A 21,900-nucleotide genomic window follows, 5' to 3' on the forward strand; every position below is an offset into this window, starting at 1 on the left:
ATATTGCCCTGTTGTTTGGATTAAATAATATAATGCATGTTAAAGTTGGTGGCACACAATTGAATACTCTAAACTTTAGCAGTACTTGTAAAGCCAGCTCCTTCTCCTAAGTCACCATTGAATCATTTTTTGGTTCACAAGTATTTATCAATGGCCAATTGAGTGTCAAAGACTGCTGTCCAGAAAGGATACAGCGGCGAACAAAACAGACAAGATAATTTCCTACATATGGAATGTATCTTATTTCTTATTATAAATTAATTCACACCAAGCCTAGTCATAGTCCACTGTTGATTTTGGTTTGATCTTACTATTTACACAGCTAAAATATCTTTGATTATTCTCACAACTGGACCACCATAGTCCTTGTGCTGGCTGTGGTAGCTTTGATTGAGTTCTACTACTACACGCAAGAGGATTTGAGGGCAGTGGTCTGATCTTGGCATTTTAACTGAAGTTGCCAAACAAAGTATTGTAATTTCAACACCTACTTATTTTTGTTTCAGTCCATGCAGTTGTGGAAATCTGTTTTAGGTTTCTTTACACAGACACTATGTGGGGCACTGTGCTGGGAGGGAAGCATGGGAGGGAGGTCCAAGTAATGTTTCAAGACCAATTGCAGCCATACAAAAATGGTGTTTTGAAAAGAAGCAGCATCAGTAAATATGGCATTCTTTGGGAAGGTACAGAAATAATAAATATGAAGGTTTTATTCCATGCAATTCTTTTTTGAGGGTCTAAATGGTCTTAGAACATACAACTCCTCTATGCCTTTCTAATTACATTTTTATAGAAATGTGTAAGCATATGAGCACGCGCGTGCACACACACACACACACACACACGCATGCATTTTTTAAACAAACAAGTTATCTTTCAAGTAATAACTAGAGGAGATATTTATTGAGTTTTATTCAAGGTCAGAAATGCTGATGGATGCCCTAAAATATATTAGTACATTTAATCTTCCTGAGATTTCTAAAATGTAAGTATAATTACTTTTCTCAGTTTAGAGGATGAAACTAAATGTTTAGAGACATAAAAGCTCACATAATGTCTTATAAGTGGCAGAACTGGAATCCATTGTGGCTCCCTATATTCGAAAGTTCACTATACTGGGAAGAATGAAAGAGGGGCAAGGAAGGAAGGGAAATAGAATGTGAGAGAGGGGAGGATAGGAGAGAGGAAACAGAATCATCTAGGAAATGCTAAGCCACGGTGAAAATAAAGTCTACAACTCACAGCCACATTTTAAACCCAAGAGTTGAGTGTTGAGACCCACCGTGAGAAGATAGGGAGGAACCATGTAGGACAAGATGTGGTGGGAGAAGAAAGAAGTGGTGGAGGAGAAGATAGAACTGTGGCCCAACCTCCCAAGCCCTTGTTCTTACGAAACTGGCAATAGCCACCATGACTTTGTGTTAAATGCTTCCCATATTTCCATTATTTAGTTACCACATTTTGAATCATCAGGACAAGCTTTTGAGGAAGTTGATTTTTATTCCCATTTTACTGGGGCCATCATAGTTAAATAATTTCTCAACAACCTTTCTCCCAAGTGACAGAACAAGGATGTTACCCAAAGCCCGGATTATTTCTACTACAGTATGGCCTTCCTGGTCCCTGACTGCTTGAGGATTGAGGCCAGGTGTTAAAGGACCAATGATGGGGAGGGATGGTGAGCCATAACAGAGAGTTCTGAGAAAGCATTGCAGCAGCAAAAGGGAAAGGAGGAGAAACTCCATGCCTGGAAACCTGACATGTTCTGGAAGGGGCTCAGCTCAGAGTACGGTATCATGAGGACTGTCAACAGGAATCAGAGATGCATATCCAAGGGAAGAATCTAATTTCAATTCCAGGACATTTCAGGAAACAGAGTGTAAGGCAACAATTATTTGCTAAATAGAAAATTAAAGGCATAAATAAAGTCAAAGCTTAAACCACTGAGGCAAAAATCACACAGGCTCCAATTTCCTTCTGCTGCTTGTAGCTGCCAATTTGAAAAGAAGAGATCATGGGGATAGTGAAAATATAAGATCAATGGACCATGGTTGATAAATGGTGATGTCTCTTAGCCCAGACAGTGCCCTTACCCCCATGTCAGCCCTTCCCCAACCACTGCCAAACGCAAGCAAGTTGGAGGAAGTAAGACTGTGAGAAAGAGGTCCCTGTTTATCTTCATAGGAACTCTGCTTTCCTATGAATGAATTCCAGCACCGAGCATGTTCCGGTAAAAAGAGCTTTATTTCCCTAGACTCCTTGTACTTCCACTTATGCCAAAATATATTTCTTACGTGTTTTAACCTTAAACACACACACACACAGACACACACACACACACACACACACACACCACACACACTGTCTCTTGGTCTTTTTAAAATACTGAGTTTGCCCCTTTTCTAGAATTCCTGACAAGGCATCCTGTTTGATAGGTAATGAGTGACACGTGACAGGGATAAGTTGGTCTAAATCTTTGTTTCCCATGGGTCCATATGTAAGACACTGGGTCAAAGGTCAAATGCTCTAGTCATATTTTACAAACCACTGTTTAATGAGATTAAACACTACTTATGACTTTCACTCCCCTTTATCCTCTGTATTCACTCATCTCCTTTGACTTCTTCCCTATAAGTACCTCTCAAATCTTTCTCCTCCTCATAATATCCACTGCCTAGACCACTGACCACCTCTACTCTACTCTCCATACAGCTACAAGAATGTTTCTAATGGTTTGTAATACATATATCTGATTATATTTTATCCTTGTCTAAAATGTACAGTGGATTCCCCATTACCCACAGGATAAAAACCATTATCATTGGTCATATATACCCAAATCTTCACAGACCTCCTCTACCATTGATGCCACTCATTAATCTCTTCACTCATTCATTTAAAACCAGGCATCATTCTGGATACATGGGAAGTACCTATGAATGTTTGTTTACTGACACTAACTCAATTATCTCCCCACAAAAGAGCCACTTTGCCATTCCCAGTTGTTCTGAGGAGTGGGCAAGGTGAGTGGCTACCAACACAACAATATTCGGGTGTTCTTTCCCATGACAAAACTTTACACCAACGAGCACACTCTGCCCTGGGATCTAGGGTAACCCCATTCCATGTTTAATTGTTAGCATACATCATCTTTTTAATCCCCTCCAGCCCCATTTCTTTTCTCATCCAATATGATGTCATCCTTATGAGCATAGACTCTGAGCCATGGTAGCTGTCTTTATTCACCAGTTTCACTGCTGTACTCGGATAACCTAGCACTGTTCCTATTCTTCCTTCATAAAACAGGGATTCTCATAATCCTACCTCACCAGGCAGGCAAAGGATTAAGGAAGGTAATGTATGAGGAGTTTTTGGAAAAATTACTGGCTCACAAGAAAGGCTAGCTAGGTGGTTATTATTGCCTTCAATTCACACATAGGTTACTTTCTATACCAAGATTTTCATAGCCCTCAAGCTCATCTTCCCCATCCAGGTCTTCTTGCCATTCTTCTGCCCTGAATTCCCTTCTCTTTTGTCTATTCATTCTTCAAGATGGAGTTCCAATCTTGTCCATGAAGACACATTGACCACCCCTCATCCAAACAAACTTGATCCCTTTCCATTTGTCTCACATTGAAGCATTTTCATGTTTTGATGGCAGGTTTACCAGTTCTGATTTACTACCTACCCTACCTATTAAATCCAGAGCACCACAACCCCAAAGACAGTCTATGCATCTAGCGCAGCCTCACTGAAGCACTTCCCTATGTCAGGCATTGTAGCAACTCTTAGGGTCCCACATAGCTCAAACATAATCCCTGCCTTCAGGACACAGACCAAAATTGATAATAATCTTAAAATCTATGGAAGGAATAAGTGCAGTCATATATTGACACTTTTTTTTTTTTTTTTACAGATTTATTTATTTATTTATTTATTTTGACAGACAAAGATCACAAGTAGGCAGAGAGGCAGGCAGAGAGAGAAGGGGAAGCAGGCTCCCCGCCAAGCAGAGAGCCCAATGTGGGGCTCGATCCCAGGACCCTGGGACCATGACCTGAGCTGAAGGGAGAGGCTCTAACCCACTAAGCCACCCAGGTGCCATATATGGTCACTCTGAAGGAGATCCTGCCCCTAGAAGAGTTCTTAGCAGCTATTAAGAAATTGGTCAAGAAAGCAAAGAGGAGAAAATAAACTTTATTGAAGGAACATTATTGCTGATGCTTTCAACAGAGCATTTCCCAAAGAATGGCCAGGATGCCATGGGAGGCAATTTTCCACAACATTTAAAGGACTATTTTATAACTGCAACTTTAGCATGTGTTAGTACTAAATTTCAAGCCTGTCAACCCCATCTTTTCACAAATTCATCGTTTTGTTTAGAGTGAGTGGAGTGCAAACAAATTACAAGTGAGTGAAATTGAGGGACTCAGATTTCAGGGCTCACCTGAAGGGGATTCTAAGGAAGGAATGTTTTGTGACACTACCAAGGAAGTAACTAAAATACAAGATTGCAAAACCCAAAGGCAGAACTGGCCCTCAGCCTAACTGACCAGTACTATCCAATACATCTACCCCACACTGAGCAGGGGAAAGGGCCTGTTCATCTCTTTTGCTTTACAGATTTTTAAAGTCTCACCTATAAAATCTCATCTATAAATCCTAGATGAACAGATTGAGGCCCAGAGAAGTGAAATGAGTCATTAATATCTCGTTGTTTAAAACTAAACATAACTGCAGAAAAGGCAGCCAGACCAATAGCACTTGTTAAATAAACTCTGTCATCCCACCACAGAACTCATGTCAGAAAATAGCTTCTGTTCATCTCCATGAGAGACCATGGACTCTGAGGAACTAACTGAGGGTTTTGGAGGAGAGAGGGTTAGAGGTATGGGTGAGCCTGGTGGTGGGTATTATGGAGGGCACATATTGCATAGAGCTCTGGGTGTGATGCATAAAGAATGAATTCTGGAACTCTGAAAATAAATTTTTAAAAATAAATGAAAAATTAAAAAAAAAAGAAAAGAGCTTATGTGGGTGATTCTTTCCCAGTCTAAATTTCAAGCCCCCAAAGAATCTCATTTGGACCCAGCATTTCCATATAAAAAATAGGAGGAGAAATGGTGCAATACCTCATTAATATCTTTCTTGGCAAGGCATATATTTAAAATATATGTACCAAGTTATAGTTATGTTGGAATCACACCTCATTTTATACAGTACCTGAGACTTTGCTACCTGTGGGGTGTTTGCCCTGGGAAACCAGCAGCTTCCAAGAAGAAAAATGTGCAACCTGCTTGTTATCTTACAAATAAATGACTTTGTTCTCTCTTTTTTTCTCAGGCTTATTTCCCCTTGTGTTGTGCCAGATTTTCTGTACCCTATTATTGTAGGATATTGTCCTGACATGCAATAACACAACATAGTATAGTTCAGCGATATTGACACAACCCAAGTGCCATAATCATGGCAAAAACATATGCATAAGAAGAGCAAATTGAAGACTTCCAATATTGATTCAGGTAACAGATCAGCTTGAGGCCAGGCAGTGATGTATTTAACTAACTATCAGCACACTAGACTCCTGACCATCTCTAGGAATGAAGCTGAGCATTATAACTGAAGAGGGAACAGGAGTTACTGGGTACCCAAAAGGGTCCCTTGACAACATACTCAGGTAGTGTTAGGTGGATGATTCATTCACTTGTGGCTCAAGTTGATTGTTCGTACTTGGAAAGTCTCACCACTGGTCACTGCCAAAGCCACTAGTTGAAAGACAGGCAGTTGGCTTAATTCAAGGCTTACTAGTTGCTTGACTAAATCATACCATGTGTTTGCAACATCTCTCTCCCCGTACCCCAGGATGTAAACTGTCTTATGTATTAGATACAGTTTTATTTGGGACTGGCTAGGAAAACTTTTCTGGCTCTGATCCATCAGCTCATTGGTTAATTCCTATTCTCAATTCTGAAAAAAAGTCTTCAGGGATGTCATCCTTGACCAACCAATCTAAGTCATAAGTCTCTGTTTTAAGTTCTCATTAACACTGTATTGCTTTCTTTCAAAATCAGCACTTATTAGAAGTGTAAGAGTACATTGATTTGTGAGACTATTTGAATTATGTCTGTTGTTATTATTCTGTAAATACCCTCCTGCTGTCTGCTTTTGCTTCTGTCCAGTCACTGACTATCGTGCCTAACATATAATTGACCTTCAATGAATAGTTGTTAAGTTTATGAGTGAATGAATGAATGAGTGAGTGAGTGAAAAAGGTGCCTGCAACAAAGGTATTATAATGAGATGGTATCAGTAATCCGAGCTCAAAATAAATGTGTTCTTCTGTTCCTGGACACATTGTTGAATTGCACTTACCAGGCTCCCTTGCAATTAAGGTGTGGTCATGTGACTTTTGGGCCAGTGAAACATGCCTTCTAGGTCTAACCTACAAAAATCCCTAAGATCTTCCCCTTATGGCTAGCTTGGATGGAGTTCATCATAGCAACCTTGGAAGCAAGTGGTGAGGATAACAGAGCTCTGTGAGACTGTCTTCCAATAACTACATGAAGCAGAGCCAGCCTGACAACATATTCATATATTTCCAGAACTATTGTATCAAACACTAAATAAACTTCTAATAAGTGTAAGCCATCATATTCATGGAGTCTATTTGTTATTGCTGTTAGTGTTACTTGAACTAACACACTTCTTCCCAGTGATTCTTCACTAGGGAAAATTTTGGAGCCCATATTACAATTTTGTGGAAAATGGGGTAGTTGGAAAAAATCTCCCCAAGCAACTAAGATACTCCCACCTCCATGTCCCCCCATTATAATCTTTGTCCTACATACTTTCCATGGCTTTCCATGAAAGCTGGAATTTAAAGATGTACTTGACTAGATGAGAGCCATTGCAGATGTAAAGAACACACACATTCACCCATGTATATAACATAGGAGGCAGATTCAACAAAAATCATGGCTCATCATCAGTAGTACCAGATGATGTGTTATGATCCATTTCTTTTCAAAGCAATCAAAGTTTCATCAGCAATCATTATCAAACCAGTCCCTATGGAGGAGAGAGAGATATAAAACACATGGTTGGTGCCCTTGAACAGCACAGCTCAGTGAAAGATCTCAGAATTGTGGTATAAAAGACTTGGCTTGCAAGTGACTCACTAGGAGTGAGACATTGGCAAAATTATTTCACCTTTGCTTTTCTTCATTTGTTACCAAAAGTTTAAATTTGCGATTCAAAATTGCTATAAGGTTATGTGAATCAATGCATATAAAAGGTTTTGTATGGCAGAGACATAAGTATACCATGAATTATGACCAAGTCTTTCACACTGTATGGCAGAATGAGATACAAAGTGTAGTGGAAACCAAGCCTGTGGAGGTTGGTGAGTCAAGGGGAGGGACAAGGAAACCTTAGAGTAGGAAATGATACTTGATCGCAGGGCAAATGTGGGATTCAAATGGTAGAGGCTAGAGCTATTTAGAGGTGATCAAGTAGGGTTTCCTAGGTGCTCTGGGTCTTGAACTGAATGCCGAGAAATAAATACAAAGACATAGAGAAGGAAAGCTAGTATGAGACTATCAAATCATCATCAAACATTTCTTGAACACCAGTGAAATTATTAGGTACTCTAAAGTTTGCAAAGCCGGTGCGGACAAGAGGTACTATAACACAATGAAGCGGAAGCCATCTCGAACTGGAAGTTAAGAGACAACGTTCTCTAATAAACTACATATTTGACCTTGGAAAAAAATCTCCTCGTTTGGGAAATGAAGACATTGGCAAGATGATTGCAGATTTCCTTTCTTGATCTTAACCCGTGATTCCACTTCCGCATTGGTCCTTCAAGTTTTAACCAACTGCATCTCTCAATATAGCCTGCAGAGGGCACTGGACTAGGAATCGGAACACCTAATTTCTCTTCCCAGCTCCACCCCTGACCAATTATGTGACCCCAGTCACATTGCTTAACTTCTCCCTATCTCAGGTCCCCATCCATAAAACAGAGGGACGAGCAAACTCTCCACCTACCACTAAGGGGTGTAGCCGGAGTTAATACCCTCATCGTCCTTTGAGCTGAGCAGATGAAAGGCACTGAAAAAAGTACAAAGAATTTTTATGTGCTATTGACTTTATTTTATTTTCTGTGGGGGAGGGAGTCTGCCCCAGCTGGAAAGCTGCTTTCTCTGAATCAAAGGGCAGGAACCCAGCAAGTTTCTCAGGATCAGGGCCTTAGACTGAGCTGTGTACACTCACCGTCCCAGCCAATCCTCCAGCTCAGTTTCCTTTAACCTGGTGCTCCAGGCAATAACTGTGCAACTCTGCAGTTTAACAATGTGTTCTTTGTCCCACAACTGTTCTCATTTCGCAACTGCCCAGGTAATATGTTTGAGCCTGTAGGAAGAGTCAAACAGTTAATGAGGGAAGGGTTTGGCATGCCCTACATAGGTTCTAGCAGCAAGTCTCAACAAGAAGGCATTCTCTCTTTCCTGCTTTCCGACCTACCCCCAGAATGTACAAGAGTCACTACCAGGAATGAGCCTTCTTTCCCAGCAGGCTGTAATACCAGTTTGGCTTTTATCAATACATTGGTGAGGTGTGTTTTGTTTATGGTTTTATGCTGTCTATTTTCCCAGGGATATTATGTTTTGTACAGAGCTCTGGAGTTTGCGTCAGCTTTTAAAGCTACCAGCTCTTTTTCAGGTCTTATTGAGCCTTTAATATGGTATGAATAGGGGAGCTATTAGAGGAAAGAGCCATAATCGCCCCCAAGGAAAACATCCATCACTGGTCTTTATGTAGTCCCTGAACCCCTAAAAGGTGTCATCTCTCTGGACCGTATTTGTGGTCAGAGTATTCTCTGGGAATGCCAAGAAGCCAGTGCATTCAATGGTACTTAGAAAGGCATTTTCTAACCATTACAAATTGCCTTGTCAGTGTCTCAATTTCGTCTACATGATGAGTCCCAATTAAATTTGCTGGGGTTTGAACCTTTGTCCCCAGATGTGGCTCTGACAGAGATTGCTGACATAAATAATGTGGGCTCCCAGCCCTTGCCAGGCTCCAGGCTCAGCTGGGACAGCTATGGCTTTTTAAATGTCATTCCCAAGATATCCTGGGGGTGTTCAGCTTCCTTCTTTCTAATCTGGGAAGGAAACTGTGGGCAACATCAGCCCAAATGACACTAATGTGTCTTGACAGAGCATTCCCGCCGGACAGGTGAGCTACCTGCCGACGCCTCCAGCAGAGAAAGCAGCCAATGTCCACAACGAAGGTTACACCAAACTGAGGGCGTTTCATGCACAAGTCTTGAATCTCATGTCTCTGAATAAGTTTCTTTTAACACTACACTACACACACACACACACACACACACACACACACACCTGAAAAAGTTATCAGGGTTTTCTCTATTTAACTATAGTATTCCAGGAAACGGTCCAGGTAGCAAAATCTTTTCCCAGTGGCTTCCTGGTTCCTCATTCCTAACTTGCTCTCCTGCTGTCGACTTGAGCCAACAACAGAGGTGTTCTCTCTCTGGAAGCTGTTGGCTCTCTCTGGAAGCTGTTGGCTCATTATGGCCAAGGCAGATTTTAACTGGCTCTGGGTGGGTTTTATTCTGAGGGCTGGCTGGTAAAAGCCACAGCAAAGTTTCCGACAGGGCATTCATGTCCCGTGTGCATAGTTCCACCTCAACTCTGGCTTGAACCTAACTGACAGCCCTACCCACTTACTCAGAAGTGCTTTTACTGCAAGGGACATAAAGTAGTGAAAGAAGAGGTATTCAAAGCCACAGAGCTAGACTGGCATCTGCATCTGGGATTGTCTTGCGGGATAACCTGTAATACATTTTTTCATCTGAGTCTCAGTCTCCTTACCCGTGACCCAAGCTACTGGGTGAGCTTTCTCACACCTCCCGCTGCTGCTCCTGCAAGTTCACACTTTCTCTCCATCTCAAGTGACTCAGACAAGGACCAGAGTGGCTCCTAGGCTAACCTTCTTTCAAAGGCTGTCTACAAGTAACTGATGGAGCGAAAGAAAACTTCTATGGAACAGTTGCAAAAAAAAAAAAAAAAAAAGAATAAAGAAAAAAAGGAAAGAAAGAAAAAAGAAGAAATTTTAAAAAAACATTTTCACTGTATTTCTAGTAGAAATTTAGTCAAGGAGAAGAGCATTCACTTTGACTCCATAAACTACCGTTAATGCCAAAATCTAGGAAGCAAATGTTTGCCAAACATTGTCTCATTGTCAAGGCACATTCAGATATATGATGTTATTTGAAATACTGGCTCTATTATTAGTAGGACTGAAGAGGGTCCCCAAACTGAAACTGAAACTCAAGGTGGTTAAATAATAGTCCAAAGTCCAAAGTTCACATAGGTCTACATGGTGGGTCAAGAAACAAGGGCACCTCATATGAATACGAATCCAGGGTCCTTTCACATCTTTGCCACTGCAGCTCTTACCTCATTGGCCTATGGGCATTCACGATGCCCTTTCATTACTAAAAGTTAAGAGGAATACATAGAATGTTAGCTGTTAACATAAAGCAAATAAACAAAAATTATAAGACTATAGTCTACCTAGCACAAGAAGGATGCCATTACAGATGTAAAGCCCTTTGCAAATAGACACCATCTGAATTGTTAGTCTCTCTTTCTCACTTCTTCTTTCCCACTCTCCCGTATCGCCCGTCTTCCTCCAATGGACTTCACTCTCTGACCACAGAGGACTGGTCATTTCCCAAAGATTCCATGCTCCTTGGCTCCTTTGACTTCTCACAGCCTGAACCTACTGGTCCTATAATGCCTATCACCCCTCCCACCTTAGCCATCAGCATACCGTGTCCAAAGGAATGGGGGCAGTCCCAGTCCCTTTGGCAAATCTGGGGTGGGGAGGCGGTGAAGGAAGCCAAAGCTTTTGAACCAGACAAATGCAGCTTTAATAAGAACTCTTAATCCTAGCTGTACGTCTCTGCTTTCATTCTCTGAGATCAGGGGGAAATTGTATTGCTCCTCCAGCAATGTTGTGAAGATTATACAAGACAAATATAATGCAAAAAAAAAAAAAAAACCACAGTATTTGCTACCCAGTAGACACTCCAGAAATACTACTCCTTTCCCCTCTTTCCTGCTTCCCCTGTATTGCAGAGAATTATACGTGTCCATCAACTGTAGTGCACAGTATTGCAATAATTGGTGTCTTTCTCACTCACAACTTGTACGTTCTTCAGGGACATAGATGGCCACATTGATCTCTGTTCCCTAGCGCTCAGACTGGCATGCATCAGGCATTCGATATACAGTGAAGAAAGGAGGGCTGTAAGAGCAGGAAATTGTAAAGAAAATGTTTTTCTTTCTTTGCCTAAGAGAAAAGTACATTATCTTTGATGCCTCCACCTCCTTAAACCAGCCTTGTCTAAATTTTCTGAACTTCAGATGACTTAACATGCTAGTTCTGAACCGGATGGTTCAAGCTAGCATGGACCTCTCCACCAAGAATTCCCCTTCTGCATTCCACGCACACCTGTGCTTGCGCACAAAGTTGAAAGGTAAACATCTGATAGACTCCATCCCTCCTGCACCTGGAAACCCAGCACACGTATGGCTAAACAGTTCTCCAGTTTGGCCAGGAATCCACACATTATAAAACTGACCTGAAAAGAGGCATGAGTCAGAGGGAGCAGAAATCAAACCACAGGTCTAAGGGAAGCAAGAAACAAAGATCCAGTTCTTGGCCTCCCTCTTTCTTTTGTCTTTATTTTGTGAAAATCTACATTTCCTTGAGGTACTTTGAAGTTGAGTGACTGCAAAGTCACAGACTATTTAACCTCTCTTCACATCAGTTTTCTCATCAATTAAATGAGAGAATAATGCTTCCACAAAGGAAGGGTATTTTTTGGAAATATCCTCACACTACAAAATCTCTACTTGGATTTGTTTTCCCCTGTGCAGACCTCACCTTGAGTTACATCTGCTTTACTTGCAGAAAAACTCTGAGAGCATTTCATGAGTAACGATAGGCAAACAGGTCAATATTGACCCCTGTAGAGTCCCATGGACAGGATGGTGGCTAGTGGCTGTATCTGTTTTAACATTTCTTAACCGATGATGATACCACTTATGTTCTGCTCACTATTCTGAGTTAAGGATGTCACAGAATAAAGATGAACCCACTTTTTGGTGACTGACTTTTGGAATTATTTCTAGGACAAGCAGCATTCCAGGGAAAAGAGACTCGAAGGTCATGGTGTGAAATACTGGAAATTGTTACAAGCTTTGGAACACCAGTGATTGAAAGGCTGTGTGGGATGATTGGTTCTGATTAGAAGGATACTTGGTGACATTACAGGGGATGAATTACAGAAAGGGACACCAGTGGCAGAGTCATTTAAAGGCTTTTGTACTGAAATGAATGAGAGACTGTCGAGTCCTTATTTAGTCCATTGACAGGAGGAAGACAAAGGACACTGAATAAAGTACACGTCGAAGGTAAAAGCCACATGGTGAGGGGGGACCCAATTTTACAAATGAAGATAGAGGAGAAAGAGAAAGGAAAAAAAAGTTTATATTAACACGATTAAATATCTTTAAAGCCCTCATTTCCTAAAAACCCAGAATAAACTTAGCCATCTGTGACAAGAGCTTTAGAAATAGTATTTTATAAGTAAGATTTCCCTCTTAAGATAATTGGTTTTATCACTTAAATCACCTCCCCAAAACTGAATTAAGTGGTGAAGGTGATTCAGTTCCTAAATACAAGGATTAGATTGACCCCACCAGGCCTCAGACTCATTTCTATGATTCATGATGTAAGAGCTTTGGCCACCTTATATGGTTGGAAATGGTAGCGCTCCACTGCATAGACCTCTAGTCTATCCTGGCTCACCAAAGTTTTATCCCGAGGCCAAGTTTCAAAATTCTGACCCATCAAGGATAGATACTTTATGGAGTTTTCATCCAACCCATCCATTGGGTCATCTGGAGATGACCTAAGTAGGCCATCTCCAAATATGTAGGCTTATGGCATGTCCTTGATAAGCCACTACTCTACTTTTTAGTATAATGGAAAGAGTTGTGCTATGTTTGAAAAGTTCAAGAATTCTATGAAAACTGGGTTTGGAAGCCTTAGTGGATAGAAAAAAAAAAGAGAGAGAGAGAGAGAGAGAGAATATATTCCCCAGAATTCTCCATGAATTCAACAGAATTCTTTTAGGTGATAAAAATAAGGAGAAGGAAGTCATCATCAGGTGTTTTTGGGAAACAAATCTTTGTAAAGTTGTTCAGGTTACTGTATCAGTCAGAGCTCCGGCAGGAAACAGAGGACACACTCAAATTAGGATTATTTGAAGAAAATTTTTAAAAGTCAAGCAGAGGGAGTCAATTATCATATGGTTTCACTTACTTGTGGAGCATAAGGAATAACAAGGGGGGCATTAGGAGAAGGAAAGAAAAAGTGGAATTAGGAGAAATTGGAGGGGAAGACAAGGCATGAGAGATTGTAGACTCTAAGAAACAAACTGAGGGTTTTGGAGGGGACTGGGTGGGGGGTTAGGTGAGCCTGGTGGTGGGTACTAAGGAGGGCACGTATTGCATGAAACACTGGGTGTGGTGCATAAACAATGAATCTTGGAACATTGAAAAAGCAAAATAAATTTTTTAAATGTATGAAAAGAATAAAATAAAAGACACTATTTGCAAAGATATGAACAGGGTATCAAGAAACCCTAAGGAATATCACAGTACTCCAGTTAGTTATTGCCTTAATCCCCCAAGGTCAGATGGATCAAGGGCAGATAATATTCACTGGAACCAAGAGCCAGAGAGGGCTTCATGGAATCTGGAGCTGAGGGCTTTGGTAAAGACGAGCCTGCAGGGAGGAAGCCAGAGGAATAACCATGCCGATTCCACTCTCCAGCCACCATCCAGACACAAGAAACATGGGAACCTATTAGTTCAGTCTACTTAAGTCAGTCTCACGGGAAGGAACTCGGGGTGGGGGGTGAGGAGGAGATGGCATCTGGAAAGCTGAATGGAAGATGCAAAGTTCGCCTGTTTTCTAAGTGGCCTCACGTTCTTTAACATGATAGGACATTGGGTTGCTCCCAGAGCTACCCCTGCTGTCGCAGTTCCCAAACTGATAGACGGCAGGTGCATTTATTGAGCATGCCAAAGAAAGGGCTTTGAAGAAACACTAGAGGGAACAGCGGATTTGGATATTTGGTTTATCATACTAATGACTGGCAAAGTCCACTGTGACTTATGAAGAATTTTGCAGTAATTCCTCTTCCTATAAATATCTGTAGTTTGAGGCAGAACTGGTTATATTTTCTCATTTTCCAGTCGAGGAAACAAAGAAATCTCTCTGTTCATTCTGGTTACATAGCTCCGTGAAACACTTGTCTCTGGATTCCATTAGTATCCCTGGACTGCCACCCAAGAATGCCAGTGGTCTAGGTCCACCTCTTAATTTTCCTAGGAAGGAATTGAAAATAGGATGATCTTTGCTACAGAGTGAATGCCTGCATCTCCCCCTACAAAATTCATATGTTGAAACCTAACCCCCAATGTGATGATATTAGGAAACAGGGCTTTTGGGAGGTGATGAGTAATGAGAGCAGAGCACTTATCAATGGAATTAGTACCTTTATAAAGGAGAGCCCAGGGACCTACCTTGCCCCTTATGCCTTGTGAAGACACAGTAGAAGACAACCCTCTATGAACCAGGAAGTGATCCTCACAGACACTGAATCTGTCCCCACCTTGATCTTGGACTTCCCGGCCTCTAGAACTCTGAGAGATAAATTTCTATTGTTTATAGGTCACCCTATCCATAATCTGTTATAGTACCCCCAAGGGCTAAGATAATCTCTCTGAAAAACTGTTTACAGAAAGCTCCTCAGCTTTACCTGAGGTTGAAGATACTTCAGTTCAGTAAGACTCTAGACTCTCACTCACCAAGCCCATTCATGAACAAGCATTTTCAAAACCCTTCCCTGTGTGAGATAACTATGCTAGCAACCCCATGAAATAAGGTGGAGATAAGAGTGGTAGAGTTTTGGTCGAAGTGAACACAGTTATCAGGGAAAATCTTGTTTTGTCCTGTGGGCATTTACAGTCTAGGGGGACCCACCCCCGAGGTTCATCAACAGGATAATGGAAAACAGATAGCGATGTATCCATACAATGGGTTACTCTACAGCAACAAAAGGGAATTGCTGATCCATGCTACAATGTGGGTAAGTCTCAAAAATAAATCAAGTGAAAGAAACCAGACACAAAGAAGCACACATGGTATACTCCAATTTATATGAAGTTCAAGATGGGGCAAATTAATCTATACTGACCGAAATCAGAATATCAGTTCTCTCTTGTGTGGAAACTAGGAAGGAGTTGTAAAGAAATATCTGGGAAGATGGACACACTCTTATTTCTTGACCTAAGTTGTGGTTACACAGGCCTATACAAGTGCAAAAAAAAAAAAAAAAAAATCATCAGATGGTACCCTAAGATTGGCAAAAAGTATGTTTATAAATGATACCCACGTTTAAAAAATCAAATAGTAACTGTTACAGTGCAATGCGGGTAGTCATTATAATGCTGCCCGTCCAGCAGTTTTCTCTTCCTCATGCATACCAGAGGACTTTCACACACAGGTTTTGGGAAACCAAACTACATTGTCGTAAAGAGCATGAGCCCTGCTGAATGGCAGATCTAGGTTTACAGGCCAGCTCTACCACTTCCTGATGTGTGACTTTGACCGAGTCACATAAGCTTTCTGATCCTGAACTTTCCCGTCTGTAAAACCAAGCCCCATGGGGGGGAATTCAACAAGAAAATTAACAAAAGAACTTAGATTTCCTAGCACATTGTTAATGCTCAATAATATAGGTCACTATGACTGCCACTATTGTTGCTCAGCTGCTCTCCACTCCACTTCACCTGTAGAGAGAGAGAGACTAGAAGAGAGGAGGGTGGACAGAGGGAATGAGTAATGTCTATGAAGTCTCTTTCTCTTTTTTCCCTCCTAGCAGTCTCTGGTAGGCAAGTCTGAGGCTGATTGCTGCAGAGCACTTAGCTGACCGGACTTGATGGGATGACGGCCAGGCTGCCTGTCTGGCCTACAGGCCCTCATAATATGCAGGGCTATGGTTGTGCCCCTGCATGCACCTAACCCAGAGAAAGTGTGGGGCTCTAGTGGGCTGATTAATGGCTCCCTCACCCGTAGCTCTCACAAGTCTGACCTGAATTCTTCACAGAGCCAGTGTGCCTAAAGGCAAGAGGTGAGGCCTGCACATGTCTACCAGCCAGCTGCTTCCATAATAGAATATTGATCTCCACCAGGAGGGTGGCAAGCCCCACACCAGGCATTGGATGTTAAAGGCAAGACCTCTGTAGATGGCAAATCCATCAGCCATCAATTTGACATTAGCAAGCAATTACAGTGCAGTCCTGTTTTACCTCCACTTCGGGATATCAGGATGATTGTTTTAAGAGGAGAAAGAAAGGGAAAAAACAAAAATAAAAACAAAAAAACAGGGAAATAAAAAGCCTTATCAGTACACATTGCTCCTCTAGAATTCTTTTGGATGAGGGTGAGGCTAGATGCTACAGCAGAATGAGCACTGGACTTGAAGTCAGGAAAATTAGTGAGTCTTATAACTAGAAACCACCGCCCATCAATGTCCTTCTCTGAGTCTTCTTGCCTTGGTTCTCAATCCTGGCTGCCTATGGGAGTTACCCGGTGAGCTTTTAAAACTCCTAGTACCAAGACTGCTCCAGAACAAGTATATCATAAACTCCAGGGAAGAGGCCCAGATACCATCAATCTTTAAGGCTCTCTGGACTTTTGATGTGCAGGTGAAAACTCTGAGGACATTCAAAGGGAGGTGGCTGACATCAGTGATCTTTAAGGCAGTGATTTCCAACCTTGCACACCCATGCAGGTCACCTGGAATCTTGTTCCAATGCAGGTTCTGACTCAGTTGCTGTGACTTAGTACATCTAAGGCTCTGCATTTTTAATGAGCGACCAGGTGATACAGTTGTAGCTAGTCTTGGGACAATATTTTGAGTAATAAGACTCTAAGGTACTTCTTCTTGCAAACATTTGAAAAGTCTATAGCAGCATTATCCCATAGAACTCTCTGCAATGAATTAAATGCCTCCATTTGTGATGTCCCATGGTAATAGTAGCCACATGTAATTATTGAGCCCTTGAAATGTGGCTAGTGCAACTGAGGAACTCAATTTTTAGTTTCATTTAATTTTGATTAAATTTAAATAGCCACATATATCTAGCTGGTGCCATGAGACTAGAGTTTTAAAGCATGGAACATATGACAGGGTTAAGAAAGGATGTTTGTACCGTACATCCATGGGTAGGATCACATGTACTGCCATTCAGGAATAGATCCCAACTGATGGCAAAATGCTCTTCTCCTGGCTCAAATTAAACACAAAGTCTAAATTGATATGAATAGAATGTGTTGATGCTAGGTATAGCACAGAATGGAAGTGTCAGGAGATACAGCTGAAGAGGTGATCACTGTACTGGGCCTCCTAAAACAGACTGAGGAGTTTGGGCTTTAGCTCAAGGACAAAAACAAAAGTAGGACCAAGTTTTCGTGGCAGTCCAAAAGATGGAAGTCTTGATATCACCCAGAACTTGCAGGGAAGGAAACTAGAAGAGGTAACATTTGGCATGTGCCAAAGAAAAAGGCAAAAAAGAGAAGGTGAAGAGCATTAAGTGTGTGGCAGAGAACAAGGAAAGTGAGACTTTAAGAAGCTTAGGGATGCATAACCTCAATACAGGGCAGAAAAGACATAATGCAATGGTGACTTTGCATCCTCTTATTTCAAAGGATAACATGCATTATTATTGAAAAAATTTGGGGGTTTTGTTTGTTTTTCATTTTTTGTTTTTTGTTTTGCTTTTTGGGTTGTTTTGTTTTGTTTTGTTTTGTTTGAGGAGTGGTTCCAAACAGGACTGCTGGATACAGTTATGGAGGTTGCACACTGCTCAACTCTAGGAACAGCTGTTAGCATAATTAAATGTAAGTGGCATCCCCTGGAGTTGTATGATGTACATACTCTCCCCCATTTCTTTTTTTTTTTTTTCTTTTTTTTTTTTTCTTTTTTTTTTCTATTAATGTGCTTTGGCTTCTAGTCAAGAAAATCCCCTGAGAATGGGAACTTCAGACAGGAGACATCTAAACAATGAGCCCTAATCCCTATAGCTTCAGTTTCCCAATCACCAAGTGGGATGAAGAATTACAGGTCTCTCACATGCCAGGTACTGTTCGGAGGCTTTAAATGTGACATCTTGTATTTCTAACAGCAGTGCTGTTTCTAACAACAGCAGTGTGAAAGAAAGCATTCCTGCATTTTTCCTCTTAGGAAATGGAGCTGAAACATTAAGATAGTGAAGGTAGAATCTGTTAGAGCCAGTTTAGTCACCCAATCTGGTCTAAGTCTTAGATCCATGCTCTGTCCACTACTTGATTACTCCCTATCAGTGTTAAGGGGAATCCATGAGTCAGTTTCAATATTTTACAACTCTACTGGAAATCACTTACTTGCTTGTGATTAGGACACATACATTCAAACATCACAGGGCTTTGATGTGGCTAAAATTGTATCAACTTACTGTGGCAACACTAGTATCTCACACTGATTAGAAACTTTCCTTGGCAACAGTATCTGCCTTAGATTCATTAGAAACTGAAACTAACTGCTTTAAAATTTTCATTTATTTGGCATCTTACCAAAATACAACTACCTGGGGGCAGAGTAATAAAAATGGAACCTTGGTGGTACATCTACAACATCCTGCCTAGAATCACAATTATGTATGCACATCTCTATATCACCCAGTGGCTTTACCTATCACACACATGGTAGTTATGGCCAAGTCTCTTTCTGTTTCCTTTTTAACACTTCATAGCACCTAATTCTTACATACAGCTACCTGTGGGATTCTTTGGCCTCACTATCCCATGGACCCTTTGGCCTTACTGTGCCCAACACCATACATATTTTCTCTTCTCACCTTCTTGTTTTTCCTCTTCGTGTGTCCTTTCTCACTGAATAGGACCACCACCAACATGGTCACCTAAGGCAAGAACCTGGGAGTAACCAGCTCTGACCCTCCCTCCCATTTACCTAGTCACCCCTAAATTTATCTGTTAAGATTAAGATCAGCTGCCTGTAAGAGAAAACCTAAACAAGAAACAAATAAGAATGATTACTTAAATAATCAGCTGTTTACCTCTTCCATAAAAGAGGTAGGACGTCTGACCCCCATAGGCAGGCATAATAGTCATCAGGGATCCAAAACCTCTCATTCTGCTCACCATATTAGCTGCAACTTCCAACCTAACATCACCTCACAACTCAAGAGAGCTCCTAGAGCACAACTATCATGCCCATGGTATAGGGTAGCAGAAGGAAAGGGCCATAGGGTAGAGTGAGAAGGGGAATTTCTAACAAATTTAATTACCTTAATCAGTCTTCCTCCAAATTTCACATTGCACTCCTGTTGATATTGCTTACCCATATCCTAGAGTTCTGAGAGACTAGTAAATATAGTCTTTTAGCTGGATGCCTGCTGTCCCATAACAATGAGATTATGCTACTAAGTCAGAGAGGGGGAACAGATCTGGGGACACAAATAGCTGTTTCTGCCATTCCAAGTATTACAGCTTCTAATCATTTTAGATTTAACATACCTGCCTGCTTCTCTACCTCACACCACCATTGTTCTAGTTGAGGCCCAACCCCAGAGGAACAACAAATTAAATGACAACTGGAAAAATTCACAGAGAGCAAGACAAACAATCTTTATCCAAGTTAGACTGGCTTTTTCCAATTTACCTTCATCCCCGACCCCCCCCCCCCAAAAAAAGCTTAGTTCAGAGGAAACAATGATGTAAGAAGGACTAATGTTTCTACCTGCCCCTCAGTTTAATAGCAAGAGATTCCACATGCCAGACAGGAAAGAGGGCGAGGAAGGAAAATGTGCATTATGTTAAATAATTGATGTTAATACCAACAACCAAGACAAACAATGGTGATAAATGACATAGAGAGAACCAAGGAAATTGTTCAGCTGTGATATCGTGATTTCAAGCAGCTTGACTCTGTAATCATCCAACATAGTTTCAACAGGAATTTCATCAGCGTCGACGCCCCTAAGCTGCCAGTCTTCAGGGTTTACTACAAGTGTGTGTCTTAGTAACATGAGCTGGCTTTCCATCCATCATCCAGTTCAAAAGGGCTGTCTCTCTGTCGTTATCTGGAGACAAAAATGAAACGTTATAGTGGGTTTTGTTCTTCTCCTCTACCTCTACATTCCCATAGAACTCTCTTTAACCTTTTTGTCCCCCTATCTAGCCCTGCCTGTGCCTGGCCTGTAGTATCCCCTGATATTATTATTGTACTAAACTAAACACAACCCTTGATTCCATGCATTATTAATTCTTATTTGTATTATGTAGTCAAATGAGCAGTCAGCAGGTCAAAGAATTCAACTCACCTGAGTCCACACTGCCCTTGTTCTAATATAGTCAACAAAGCAGAGAGCATTGTGTCGGCTTCCCAGGGTCAAGTCTAGGTACCATGAGGCTTAGGCCAACCAACTCACCTCCTATTTCTTTATCTGCTAAATGGGAATAAGAATATAGGTCTCGCTCTATTTTTTTTTTTTGAGGAATAAATTGAAATAATCTATGTAAATTGGCAAGCACATTTTACAATTCTTAGAAAAGGGTAGTACACCTACCCTTGCCCCCAAATACACATAATTTTTCCAGATGGTATTTAAAATATTTTAGACCTTAAATGAAGCTAACTATAACATGATGAGAGTAATAACTACTGTTTATTGTGTTAAGTTACACACATCATCAGACTTAAACTTCACAACAAAGTTGAAAGAGAGCATATCACTCTTTTAGAAAAGGGAGCTCAGGGTTGTCGAGGCCACAAGTGGAAGCATCTAGAACTAACCCTGTGTTTCTCTTACTAGAAACATTCGAGAGTGGCCAATAAGTTTGAGAATTTAGGCAAGACTGGGGAACATTTAAGTTCCCTTTCCAACTTGTATCCCAATTCTGGAATCTAATTTTTGTCACAAGAAACTATATTTCAGGTAAGGATTACTTAGTGCCAGGCCTTCTCATTGAGTTCTTTCTTCTCCTAGACAGGCCTCCTCTGCTGCAACCATGTTATGCCAGATCATCGGTCAGGCCAAGAAGCATCCGCGCTTGGTTCTCATCTTCATATTTATTGGGGCAGGTAGTACTGGAGCAGAGCGGTTCTTGCACCTGGTGTTGTTCATCCAGATGTCAGTTGGGATAGAAAGAATAACCCAGAAACCTGGAACAAACGGAGTCTCAATCACCAATCAAGTTCTACTCAGTGAATGTAGATTACAGCAAACTGAAGAAAGAAGGTCCAGACTTCTAAATGAAATGTTTCACTCTAAAGCTGCTTAGAATGAAGGTCTTACGGAAGTCATCTGCACAATTTATCACTTATGCAGGAAATATTTCCCCCCTTAATGCACAAAATCATGGTGGCGTATTGTGTTGGGGTTTACACTGAATAATAAATATCTAAAATTTGAGGGAAAAAAAAAAGAAACTATATTCCACAGTGTAGAGGTTAATGGCTCCCATGCAGATGCTAGAAGTATGGCATGGTAGAAACAGAATGGGCTTGGGAAACACTGTGTGTGTGTGTGTGTGTGTGTGTGTGTGTGTGTGTGTGTGTGATTTTCATATCCTGACTTAAACTTACATTTGAGAAGTGGGGAAAGAGAGAGTTGTAATAGAACAGAAGTGCGTCCATTTTTTGAACACTTACTTTGTGCCAGACATGGT

At 41.1% G+C, this 21,900-nt stretch overlaps 1 pseudogene; it reads left to right on the top strand.

Annotated features, from left to right (window-relative positions):
* Positions 1-21,240: 21,240 nt before the first annotated feature.
* On the top strand, positions 21,241-21,484 carry LOC132013276 (cytochrome c oxidase subunit NDUFA4-like; annotated as a pseudogene).
* The last annotated feature ends 416 nt before the right edge of the window (positions 21,485-21,900 follow it).

This window comes from Mustela nigripes, chromosome 3, assembly GCF_022355385.1.
Source record: "Mustela nigripes isolate SB6536 chromosome 3, MUSNIG.SB6536, whole genome shotgun sequence".
NCBI classification, from domain to species: domain Eukaryota; kingdom Metazoa; phylum Chordata; class Mammalia; order Carnivora; family Mustelidae; genus Mustela; species Mustela nigripes.